This window comes from Neofelis nebulosa, chromosome 1, assembly GCF_028018385.1.
Source record: "Neofelis nebulosa isolate mNeoNeb1 chromosome 1, mNeoNeb1.pri, whole genome shotgun sequence".
NCBI lineage: Eukaryota > Metazoa > Chordata > Mammalia > Carnivora > Felidae > Neofelis > Neofelis nebulosa.
In genome coordinates, this window is record NC_080782.1 from 61,551,519 (window position 1) to 61,563,962 (window position 12,444).

Genomic DNA, 12,444 nt, shown 5'->3' on the forward strand with positions numbered 1-12,444 from the left:
GGTGGAACGTGGTTGTATGGTTCAATCATATTTGTGATTTAAAAAAAAAGTTTAAAAGGAAATATCTGCTCTGAAACCCTGTTCAGGCATTATATATATTTTTAAAAAGCTGTAAAGTGTGCAACCGTGAAATAAACATACCATATTAGCTACCCACCAAATCAAGTGGTCATCTGTAGAATGAGTATTGTAAAATCCCCTTTGGAAAAGGTATACATCATAGCGCAAATTCAGTGGGCTCGCACTCTTAACATCTTCATGTTCCTCCCACTGCAGACAGCACACAGATACATTCACACGTGCGTATACACACACACATACACATACCCCTACTACTTCCTACCAAGGAAGATAAACAGTGGGGGCACAGTGGATATTTCTTTGAGATCACTCCACCACAACACTTGCCTTATAGTTAAATAGCTGAGCCTGGTGATACTGAAAGATTCAATTCTCAGAAAATGCCAGATTCCCTTCCAAGCCTTCTTCATGGCTTTGGAATTCACTTTTCGTTTTCTGTTGAATAGTATCTTTAAAGTTTGAGAATATATTTGGGGGAAAATTCTTGAATTGTGTACCACTCTGAAACTTATGTAGGCTACAGCATCAGAGTTCTCATAAAAAAAACTCCTAAAATTTTAGATCTGCTCCATGTATCCTACCTACCCGGATCACTCCCAAGACCCACTTTATTCAAAATATTTCTTGGGTGAAAATACCAAGACTAACCATATCAAATTTTCAAATACATGAAACTATGTAAGGATGAGAAAATTCTAAGTCATGGAAATATGGTTTTAATTACCTTGATGTGGGGAATATCAATATTCTTAATATACAAAATATATATATGTTAGTATATGGTATTCAATAGCAAATGACAGAAGGTTAATTTCCAATGAAAGACAAGGAGAGATGGAGAAATGAGCACAGCACAAAAGAGCTGGAGATTACAACAGAGTACAAGCTGACAACGATTAGACAATACAGGGGGGTACCATTAGGAGAAAAAGTATAGTAGGGCTTTTGGTGCCAGGAATGTTTAGGGACAACCTATAGTTAGGGACAGTTAGACAACCAGGATTGAGATGTGGTCCTTCCTCCATGCTTTACATTATATTAATGCTCTTACAGAGCATTCTTCTCAGCTGCTGGCCCACAACTAATTTTGATCAGTCCATAATTCATTACTGCCAACGATCCTTGCTTCTTAGTATACATTTTTTAAGTTGAGTCATACAGGGAATTATATGCCATTATATGGTCACTGTACTTTATGTGTTGTACCAATGACTTTAAAGAAGGAGAGAACATTTGAACACGTTTCATGTTTTTTTGAATAATTTAGAAATATATAATATACATAATTTCCAATAACTTTGGTAGAAAATCTATGTGTATGTGTATATATATGTACATGTACATATATGTACATGTACATGTATATGTATATGATGGCCAAATTTTGGCCATTATACCTTTACAAACGTTGTAGAGAAATGGAAAAAGTCAAAGAAAAATGGCAGAAGTGATTAAAATCACAAAAAACAGGTCCAAGAAGAAAGAGCTTTTGTATCTTGAAAAGCAATGCTGGGGGCACCTGGATGGCTCACTTGGTTAAGCGTCCGACTTTGGCTCAGGTCATGATCTCACAGCTCATGGGTTCAAGCTTTGGGCTCTGTGCTGACAACTTGCTCAGAGCCCGAAGTCTGCTTTGGATTCTGTGTCTCCTTCTCTCTCTGCCCCTCCCCCCACTCACTATCTCTCTCTGTCTCTCAAAAATAAATAAATTTTTAAAAAAACTTTTTTTTAAAAGAAAAGCAATGCTGAATAATGATTGTCATTATTAGGTTCAAAGGGGGCTTTGTACAAGGTACATGCTGTTCTACTATTCACCTTAATAAGAGAACTGAATAAAAAGTAAATAGAAATGAACTTAAAAGAAAGTCTAATTGTGTAGAAGGAAGAAAGTGTGCAAGTTAAATAATGAAATGCTCAGGTAAACTTCTAGTCTCCATCTGGAAGTTTCCCATGAGAATAAACAATCATCTCCTTTCTTTGAATTTTGCCATCAATGGGTCTGAAAGCAGACGGCTCTATTCTGCCAGGTAATCTTAGGAGGTTGTAGATGCAGGGAGATGCCTCTGGCCACAGAAAATTAAAATGTCATATCACGTATTACTAACAAAGAACGTATGCCTAAGAATATTCCTGGGTGACCCACAAATATTCCTGGTGGCCCACAGGGCTGAGTTTCAAAATTACAGTTTCTTTTTGGAGATCTGCAGGGGGCAGGGGGGGAGCATATGACTCACAGCTTTCAGTGACTTGGATGTGAAAACGGCTTTCTGATTATCCAGTCTCATTACTTATATTGTATCTTTCCAAAAATTAAAGAAACAGTCCCATTTGGAAAAGTGGAAAGGGGGGTGGAACAGAAAAGGTGAGTGAGCGCCTAGGTGCATGTTGACCCATTGTCTCTGTGTTCTATCTCTTCTTCTCTAAGCCAGACTAGAGCCAAGAGCCAAGTGGACTTGGAGAGTCCAGTGGTTCATATCCTGCATGTATGGCCTGCTTCCCATGGCATGAATTTTATTAAAATCCTTAAGGAATAGGATTTCATACTTCATCACCTGGATCTCCATTTTCATCTGGAAGTTACTCCTCCTACTCAATACAGAAACTTGGCTAACAGGGGCACCTGGGTGGCACAGTTTGTTAAGCATCTGACTCTTGATCTCAGCTCAGGTCACGGTCTCACAGTTTGTGAGTTCGAGCCCCACATCTAGCATCTGCACTGATGGCACTGAGCTTGCTTGGGATTCTGTCTCTCCTTCTCTCTGCCCCTCCCCCGACTTGTGCTCTCTCTCAAAATAAATAAACGAACTGAAAGAAAGAAAGAAAGAAACAAACAAACAAACAAACAAACTTGGCTAACATATTGTATAGGAAAGGTTAACATACCAGAGCTGAGACTATTATCTTTAAAAAGGTCTTTTTGCAAGGTTGCTCCTTAGCTGGCATATGGGAATTTGGATTTGGGGAGAGTTCCCATTATTCTCTGATTGGTAATGGTGGCTCACTTTGCCTAAACTGTACAAACCATGTGGTTTATGCTGAACCCCTGCTTCCCTTCTGGAAGTTTGGAATTTTGTATCATGCTAAGCAGAGGTTGCCAATGTCCCCAATAAAAATCTTGGACACTGAGTCTCTAATGAGCTTTTTGGTAGAGAACATTCCATACATTTGCCACAATCCCATGCCAGAGGAATTGGGTACATCCTGGGTGACTACATAGGGAGAAGTCTCTTAGAAGCTCATGCCTGATTTTTCTCAGATTTTGCCCCATGCACATTTTCCCTTTGCTGATTATAATAAATCCCAGCTATGAGTAGTCCCATAAGTCCTAGAGAATCAGTGAATCTGTGTTTGGTCTTGGGGGGACTCCTGACACACATGCTTTGGAACCTGGCTGAGTATAAGATTCACCAGTGGAACTTTATAGACGACAGATTTCAGAATCGCCCCAGACCTATTGACTCAAGATCTGTATTTTTCAAAGCTCTCCAGATGTTTTTGATATGAAATCAGAAGGGAAGACAGATGCCAAATGCCTTGGTGGAAAAGACAACAGCTGCATGAAAGCTATATTTTCTAGGAAAAAAAGAAGTGATACAGTGTGCCTGCCACATGGAAGGAAAGAGTCCAACTCGCTATGATGACTATAAATGAATATTCTACACAGCAGATAGAGAGCAAAATTTTTCCATGACACTTCTATGTTAGAGTCAAGAAGGAACAGGACAGCTTCCATTTTTGACATGGCCACAACACGGCAAAGAGGCACCCAATGATAAGTATGTGGTTGAAGGTGGGTGGGGATACAGCATTTCTTCACTGCAACTCGCACTTTTCAAGACAGTAAACCTTAACACTCATGCAAATGAACTAAAACTCTTCATAGGAAAGTAAAAACTTAGACTACATGCAACCAAACACCCTGGCTTCTGCAATAAGCAGGCAGGGGCAGCTGGCTTGAATGACACCCTGTAGGTAGCTATCAGGGAGGTTGGGGGTGTTACCCCAAATTTTCACTAAGAACTCTCAGAGTGACAAAGGGAGAGGACTTGACTAAGAAGCAGGAGATCATCAAAGCTGTGACATAAAACGGCATCTGCAAACTCAATTTCCTTTCTCATTCTTGGGCCTCTTTCAGTCTGGCCCGCCATCTTATTCTTCATCTACACCAAAGGCCTTCCAAGTGTAGCCAGAATCTGAATTACATTGTGATTATCTCATGGATGGAGATACTTGTTTAATTTCCAAATTTTATTTATTTATTTTTTTTTTAATTTTTTTTTCAACGTTTTTTATTTATTTTTGGGACAGAGAGAGACAGAGCGTGAACGGGGGAGGGGCAGAGAGAGAGGGAGACATAGAATCGGAAACAGGCTCCAGGCTCCGAGCCATCAGCCCAGAGCCCGACGCGGGGCTCAAACTCGCGGACCGCGAGATCGTGACCTGGCTGAAGTCGGACGCTTAACCGACTGCGCCACCCAGGCGCCCCAAATTTCCAAATTTTAGAAGCAGTCTTGAAGCTGGCTCTTCAGGTTGAATACTTTAATGGGCATATTTAACAAATGAAAAAAATGTGGATATGTCCTCATAATATACAGAAGTGGGGCATGACTGATGAATAAATGGTTGATCTCAACAAGAGATTTCTTTTTAGGGGGAGTAGGCAAATACATCCCTGATGGATTTTCTTTTCTTTTCTTTTCTTTTTTTTTTTTAATTTTTTTTTAACGTTTATTTATTTTTGAGACAGGGAGAGACAGAGCATGAACGGGGGAGGGTCAGAGAGAGAGGGAGACACAGAATCTGAAACAGGCTCCAGGCTCTGAGCTGTCAGCACAGAGCCCGACGCGGAGCTCGAACTCACAGAGTGCGAGATCGTGACCTGAGCCGAAGTCGGCCGCTTAACCGACTGAGCCACCCAGGCGCCCCTGGATTTGCTTTTCAATAACAAGTTATTGAACCAATTCACCAAGATATATCTTGAAGAATCAAAATGCTTTCATTCATAAATCAAACTGTATCTATGGAACCAAAGGAAATGGGAGAGGATGACAGTGGAAAGTGATAACCACAAATATCACTAATAAAAGTTAGACTAAGATGCCGTGGCATTTAAAGCCACAAACCTTAGAATGTAATAATAAAGTGAATTTTCAGAATGTAAAGTAATCTCAGGAGAAATTATCCATTTAAAAGAATATGAGATGTACCTTTTCTGGGTCTGTGTATTTCTTAAATCATAACAAAACATTCTAATCTGTTTCACAGAGGGAATCAAAAGCAAATTCTCAACAAGGGAAATAGAACTGTGTCTTATCTACTCTGATATTACTTTAAATAACTTATTCAGTTATCTTTTTCCACAAAGAATCCAACTGCATACCCTTTCACACATATCCCAAAAGACTAATCCAGTTTAATTTAGCGTAGGAACCCAGGAATGAGAGTCAAGAGATCTGGGCTCTGTCATTATTAATCTCTATTTGCCTAAGTTACCAATATGTTAAATGAAACAAAAATATTTGTCCTTTCTACTTCACAGGTTTGTGATAGGGTTAAACATGAGATTATAAATGTAAAAGTATTTTGGAAATGTGTAATAGAAGCAGGTCCTAATTAATTTGATACATGATTGCACACATACTATCTATCCCTAGAAAATTAGAACTGGGATGTAGCTGGAACATCATGATGTCCAAACAGCTTACATGACATATTAGTGGATAAGGGTCAAGGGCGTGACAGGGTGCATCTGAGACCAAACATGGGACATGGCCAGAACTAGAAGCCGTGTCTTGTAAGTGCAGCCTTCTTTTTGCTGATTCCATTATCTTCTCGAGGTACCTGGGTGGCTCAGTCATCTGAATGTCTGACTTTGGCTCTTCATGATTTCATGCTCGTGAGTTGGAGCCCCATGTCGGCCTCTGTGCTGAGATTTCAGAGCCTGGAGCCAGCTTTGGATTCTGTGTGTGTGTCTCTCTCTGCCTCTCTCCTGCTCATTCTCTCTCTCTCTCTCTCTCTCTCTCTCTCTCTCAAAAATAAATAAACACTAAAACAATTTTTAAAAATTTTTAAATAAAAAAAAATCTTCTCAAATGATTCTGTGCACACGGTTTCATGCTCTGTCTGTGCAGAAGCAGCACTGAAAGATTACAACATCTCTAACAAAAAGTTACAAAACCTCATCAAGATTTAATGGCATTATCTGTGGCCGAAGTCTTGAAGATCTCTTTCAACTTCCCAGGACTGTTCCACCCCAGAAATTTGAGGCAGAGGTATCTCTAGAATCTTTGCTACCCAGTCAGATCATTTTTTCCCCAAGAAGGACTTTGGAAATAATGTTTTTAGCCTACAGGACCCAGCTTTCACCCCTTCCTTCTAAAAGCCCCTGCAGAAGAGATCACAAAAACTGACATCCTGCCCACAAGATGCACTGCTGACCTGGCTAGCTGCTCCTGGAATGCAGTTAGCAAGAAAATCCTATTTCATTTCTGTAAAGGTGAAAGATCTCAGATCATGAATCCTCTCTGCACTGTGAATTGTTTTACAAATGCATTTGTATGTATAAGCAATGCTTTCCATTGCAATGAATCTTTTGCATTTTTAAAGGTAAGGTGTATGTTCTGACACTATAAATGGTAGTAAAGGTATTTCAAATTATCTACCATTTGCTTACTGTATTAACCAAGAGAGTACATAAAGGGCAATAAAGTTATATCTTTATCAGAAAAGCATACAGTGCTTTGGTAAGCACTGTGCTATCGCAGCCCTGTTGTCTGTTCAAAGTTTTATAATGTTTTCCAAATAGAACATAGGCATAAAATAACTTTTATTCAGTCTTCTGGGGGGGGGGGAATATTAAGAATAATCATCACAATGTAATCCATCAGGGGTTTTCTCATTTTGCTTCCTCCCAGGTATTTTAGATAGACTTGCCATTACGAGTCCCATAAAAGGATAGGAGTCCATGGAGTGTAAATGCGAGTCAATAGGCATAATTTATTGTGTCAATCATTTACTAAGCATTTAACCCTATTCTGGCTCTCATCCTGCCAATAATCCTGTAAGATAAATCCTATTAACCCATTTTGCAGGTAAGAAAAACAATGATTAATGAGATTGACTGGCTAGCTCAAGGTTCTACAGTTGGTCAGTGGCAGACCTAAGGTTTGAACCCAGGTCTATTTGGTCTCAAAGACCCATGCTTCATCCACTAAACTATATTTCCTTCCTCTTATAGCAAGTTGTTAGAAGTCTCCAGGATCTGGATATGAGTTAGACTATAATAGGGATAAAACAAATGAAAATGATAATGAGAACATTTCTCCTTCACCTTCCTACTTTAGAAATATCCACGGAACTTTCCATCTCCAAAGGCAGTAACTCACAAGAGTGATGGGAACAAGCAAACAGACTGTGGAAAATCCAAACAGTACCAGGAGAGGTTAGCAGCTGTGGCCTTGACCTGAGTCAGCTTGGGTTTGAGCTCTGGCTCTGCCTGTTCCTAGTTAGTTGTATGACCCCGTTTAACCTCCTTGAGTCTTAGTTCCCTCTCTGTAAAACAGGAAAAACATCCTCTTAGGCTTGAATAATATGAAATGTATGATATACTTAACACAGCACCTAGCAGATTGTTGCATGCTCCATAAATGCTATCAATTTTTTATTGGAACTTTTGCTGTTAGGTTGCTGTATAAAAGATAAAGGCACATTATTAGTTTAAAAAAACAAAAACTCACAGTTTCTGGTTTAACTGGTTTCTGTTGGCACCTAATAGCTTTACACATCTTGATTTAAGAGAGGCTAAAAAACAAAGAATGGATGTCAATGGATGTTTTACTGTCAAGAACAGATGCTCTTGTTTGGGCTCAGCTAACGCTGAAGTCTAGTCGGCAGCCCCAAATAGAACCCATTTGATTTCTCCTGCCGGTGTAAGTAGGAAATTGATGCTGCTGAGAGTGTGAAATTTGAGTCTTTAGAATTTCTAATTAATATGTCAGTCCCTGACATGCACATCCTATCCTTTCTTATTTCTTATGTAAGTTTTGGTTCTCATTCCCACCATTCCCAAACTCTTACTTAAAAAAAATAATAAAGTTATACATAGGGATTCCTGAAAATAAAGTAGCAGCCTGGTTACATGCAGAGCTGAAATGAGGACCATCTCTTGATAGGTCTCTTGTCCAAGGAAACCTTTTCTATTAGATCTTAGTCTTTTCGCTTATGGCTTTAATCTAACCAAAAATGTAGATGTCCCTCTGGAAAGGTAACACCTTAAAACATTTACCCAGAATCCTTTTTGTGAGTAAAATATATTAGAGTATCTCATAGATACTCTGTGGAACACACTTTGGGAAATGCTGAATTAGACTCCTTAGTAGCAAAATAGCAAGAAACAAAATTGGGACTGGATATTTTTCAATATTATAGGTATTGAAGAAATACTGATGATAACAAGAAAGTAACTCTTTATTAAAATGTGGTTAGTGAGACATACATGGAAAAAAGATGTAGCCTTAAACTTTTAGATCCCAACATTGTACCTGGACCAGGAAAAGAGATACCGGGAGCATCTGAGAACAGAGTCTGCAGCTGTTGCCAGATGCAGCTTGAAGAAGAGTTCAGGTACAGGAAAAGGTAGACCTTCCCACTTAAAGTTTTGTGCTTTGAAAAGAAGAACAGTGTGCATGGTGATATGCAGTTAGGAACCAGACTCTACCCCTTTTCTCCTCTATCCCTCCTCTACCCGCCCCACCCCCACCCCCACCCAGAGACTTCAGCAGATGTATTCGTTTGCTTAGGGCTGCCATAACAAAGTGCCACAGACTGGGTAGCTTACACAACAACATTTCTTTTCTCACAGTTCTGGAGGTTAGAAGCCCAAGATCGAGGTGATCTCAGGGTTGGCTTCTTCTGAGGCCTGTCTTCTCAGCTTTTAGGTGGTGTCTTCTCCCTGAGTCCCCATGTGGTCTTCCCTCTGTGTGTGTCTGTGTTCATCTCCTCTTCTTGTAAGGACACCAGCCATATTGGATTGGGGGCCACCCAGATGCCCTCATTTTAACTTCATCATCTCTTTAAAGTAACTGTATCCACTCTGAGGTACTGGGGATTAGGACCTCAACATATGAATTTAGGGCAGAGACACAATTCATCCCATAACACAGGCATAACTCCTCTCACTGGCCCCTTAAAGACTCTTTAAAGATGGATGCCGGGTTACTATGTGCCCTGCTCAATTTCCTGCAGTACAAATACAAAAAAGAAAACTGTTTAAGCTCTCTGCTAAATTATCTATCACTCCTGTTTCTTACTCAATTTTTCTCCGACTATTTTAGCTCTTACTCTGTCTCCCTCGAGCCAAGAGAGCCTCTGTGACTCGGGCCCTTTTGTACCCTCCAGTGTCCCTTTGAATAGAGCTGTAAAGACATGCTGTTAACTGGCTGATCCCCAGAGCCCACCCTTAAAGAGTTTTTGTACCACCCTACCCACTCATCTTTGCCAGACCTGATAGCTTCCTCAGCTGCCAAGGATCTCCAATCACATCACAAAAATTTAAAACCCGCAGACTCTGGAAGAGATGCCCCGGTGGTGTTAAAATGAAGGTAGCATTCTTTCCCACCAGGGAAAGCACTCATGATTTGTTGATTTGTTGACAGTTTGCAGGTCTGGGAAGAGTACTAAGTCAGCAGAGGGCTCAATACCTAACACAGGAAAGACCATTGTCCTGCAACAGTGAAGAATGGACTTCACCAGTTCACCTCAGAGCTGGCACCTGGCTGGAGGGCATGGCAAAGTGTTGGGTTTCTGTAATGGAAGGCAGACTTTTTTTTTTTTTTTCGTTTTAATTACCCTGTTATGTGATAGAAGTCATAAGGTAAAAGAAAAGTATGGAAAGCTGATTTCTTTAATATATGACCTTCTGATAGCCTATATGTTTTAGGGACAAACTTCCTAATGAGACTTTTTATAATAAAGCTTTCATTGCTTTGAAAAATATTAACTTTTCCAGTTCTTCCGGGTAGATCAAACAGAGCCTGCAGTTATAGTTACAATATCCTAAAGATTTAGCTTCTCAGTAATAATGGGTAAGAGCCTTAGCATTGCCACAGGCCAAAACTATATTATTTGAAATGAAACCTCTCATAAATATCCAACTATGAAGTCACTATCTATCAACTGCTGTTATATAAACAGGACAGAGCTAAATCTCCCATCTGCCAATATCAGAGCTGCCACAAAGAATGATTTTGTGTCCAGATATCACAAATTAAACAGGCTCTTGCTCTGTCAGCCAATTCTAGGAAGCCAAGTTTGGTTTGGGTAGTCACCATGTAGTCCAAGAAAGGAGTTCTGGAAGGTCTGAATTCTTCTTTCTCTTTTGCCAAGAGCTTGGACCACCCTCAGGCTTAGGAGCTGTCTGCTGGGTAGTAGAAAAGATGTGACTGATTTTTTAGAAAGAACACTGTAGCTACCAGTGTCCCACTTCTTAGCTCTTCTTTTCTACAACTTTCTCCATACCTTTGTGACACAGTTAACCTTAGACTTCTGCCCTCACTCTGCTTTGAGCACCTATTTATCTAGTTTACCGCAGTCTTGTTCAGCACCAGAAATGCTAATGGAAGGTCTGTGGACCAAGCTTTGAGAAACACTGCTCAAAACAATAAGAAGCCATCAATAGAATGTTCTTCTGCATTAACCTTTTCACATCTTCTGTTCCAGGGCCTAGAACATGGCAGTCACATAATATACATGTGGTAATCTAAACTGAAGCCAAGATTCTTTTTTTCTAGCCTAAGATTTCTTTGAGTCTAAGATTTTTAAGTAGGGAAGTAACATGATTTAGGTTTTAGAGAGTAAATAGGAGGAGCTTAGAAGCTGGAGAAAAGAAAACAGAGATCAGAGTTAAGGGGACCAATTGTGCCTCCTCTCATTAAAATTAAAGAACACATTATAATAATGGTATAATAATAATAACCAACATTGACATAATTCTTACAATATACCAGGCCCTATCATAAAAGCTTTTCTTAAATTAACTCGTTAAATTCTCATAACAACCTTATAGGTAGGGACTATCATTATCCTCATTTGAAGACCCAGAAATGGAGATCCACAGAGAGTAAGGTGCTTACCCAGAGTGACATAATTAGTGGCACAGGTATGATTTCAACAGGCCATCTAGCTTCCAAGTTCAGCATGCAAATCACTTCTATATGCATTGTCTCAAGTAGTCCTTACTTCCCATCCACCCAGCCTCCCAGTAAGGCAGTGGCCAGTGTGCTGGCTTCTCCTGCTGGCCTGTCTTACCTAACTTCACTAGGTATGGCCTACACTTCCTTGCTTACCATGATCAAAACTTAATTGACCTTCTCTTATTCCCCAGGGCCCTGGGTCAATTTACTGATTGTAGTAGCTTACTATGTCATAAGTCATGCCAAGATGACTCATTATTCTTTCAACAAATATATATTGAGCACTCACTATGCGCTAGGCACTGCACTAGGTGCATACAAAGGATTTACAGTGAATGTACCATCAAAGAAATATACATGTAAACAAATTCAATAATTATAAATCCTGATTAGTGCCCTTAAGAAAATAAAAATAATTGCATCTAATGGGATAATGACCCAAAGAAATGCTTCTTTGGTGATGAGAATTTCAGATGCTATGACAAATCACATAGGAAATCACATATTTTGGGATACTGGTGGCCTTTCTATTGGGCCCTTAAATATACCAACTTCTTAGTAAAAAAAAAAAAAAAAATGAAACGATCTCCACCATCCTCCAGCCTAGAATCTTTTAGTGGTTCTTCTCAGCCTTCAGGATATAAAATTCAGACCCCTCGGTATGATTCACATGCCCTCCCAGGTTAGCTTTCTGCCCACCTTCCAGACTCAACATTATGTTAGTCCCTTCCCCACCCCTTTCACATTTAACTTCTACCATACTCAAGACTAATAATCACATAACACCCTATATACCTAGGTTGCCTATCTCCCTTCCCCACACTTCACCTGAAGAGCCCCTATTTATCTTTCAACACTCAGACTAGAGTTACCTTTCAATAAGCCCTCTCCACCCAAAGCTGGGCTTGGTACTGCCCCTTGGGGATCCTTTAGTGTTCCAGATTGAATTGTGTCCTCCACCCCCAATCTATATGTTGAAACTCCCAGTACTTCAAAATGGGATGGTGTTTGGGTATGGGAGTCTTTAAAGAGGTAATTAAGTTAAAATGAGGTCTTTTGCATGGGCCCTAGTCCAATAGAGCTGGTGTCCTTATAAGCAGAGGAGATTGGGACATAGATATACACACAGAGAAGACTATGTGAAGACGCAGGGAGAAGGTGGCCATCTGCAAGC

At 39.9% G+C, this 12,444-nt stretch overlaps 1 long non-coding RNA gene across 2 annotated transcripts in view; it reads right to left on the reverse strand.

The window, feature by feature from the left end:
* LOC131508085 (uncharacterized) overlaps positions 1-12,444 on the reverse strand; it is a 68,835-nt gene that overhangs the window by 27,357 nt on the left and 29,034 nt on the right. The gene's annotated exons all lie outside the window — the stretch shown is intronic.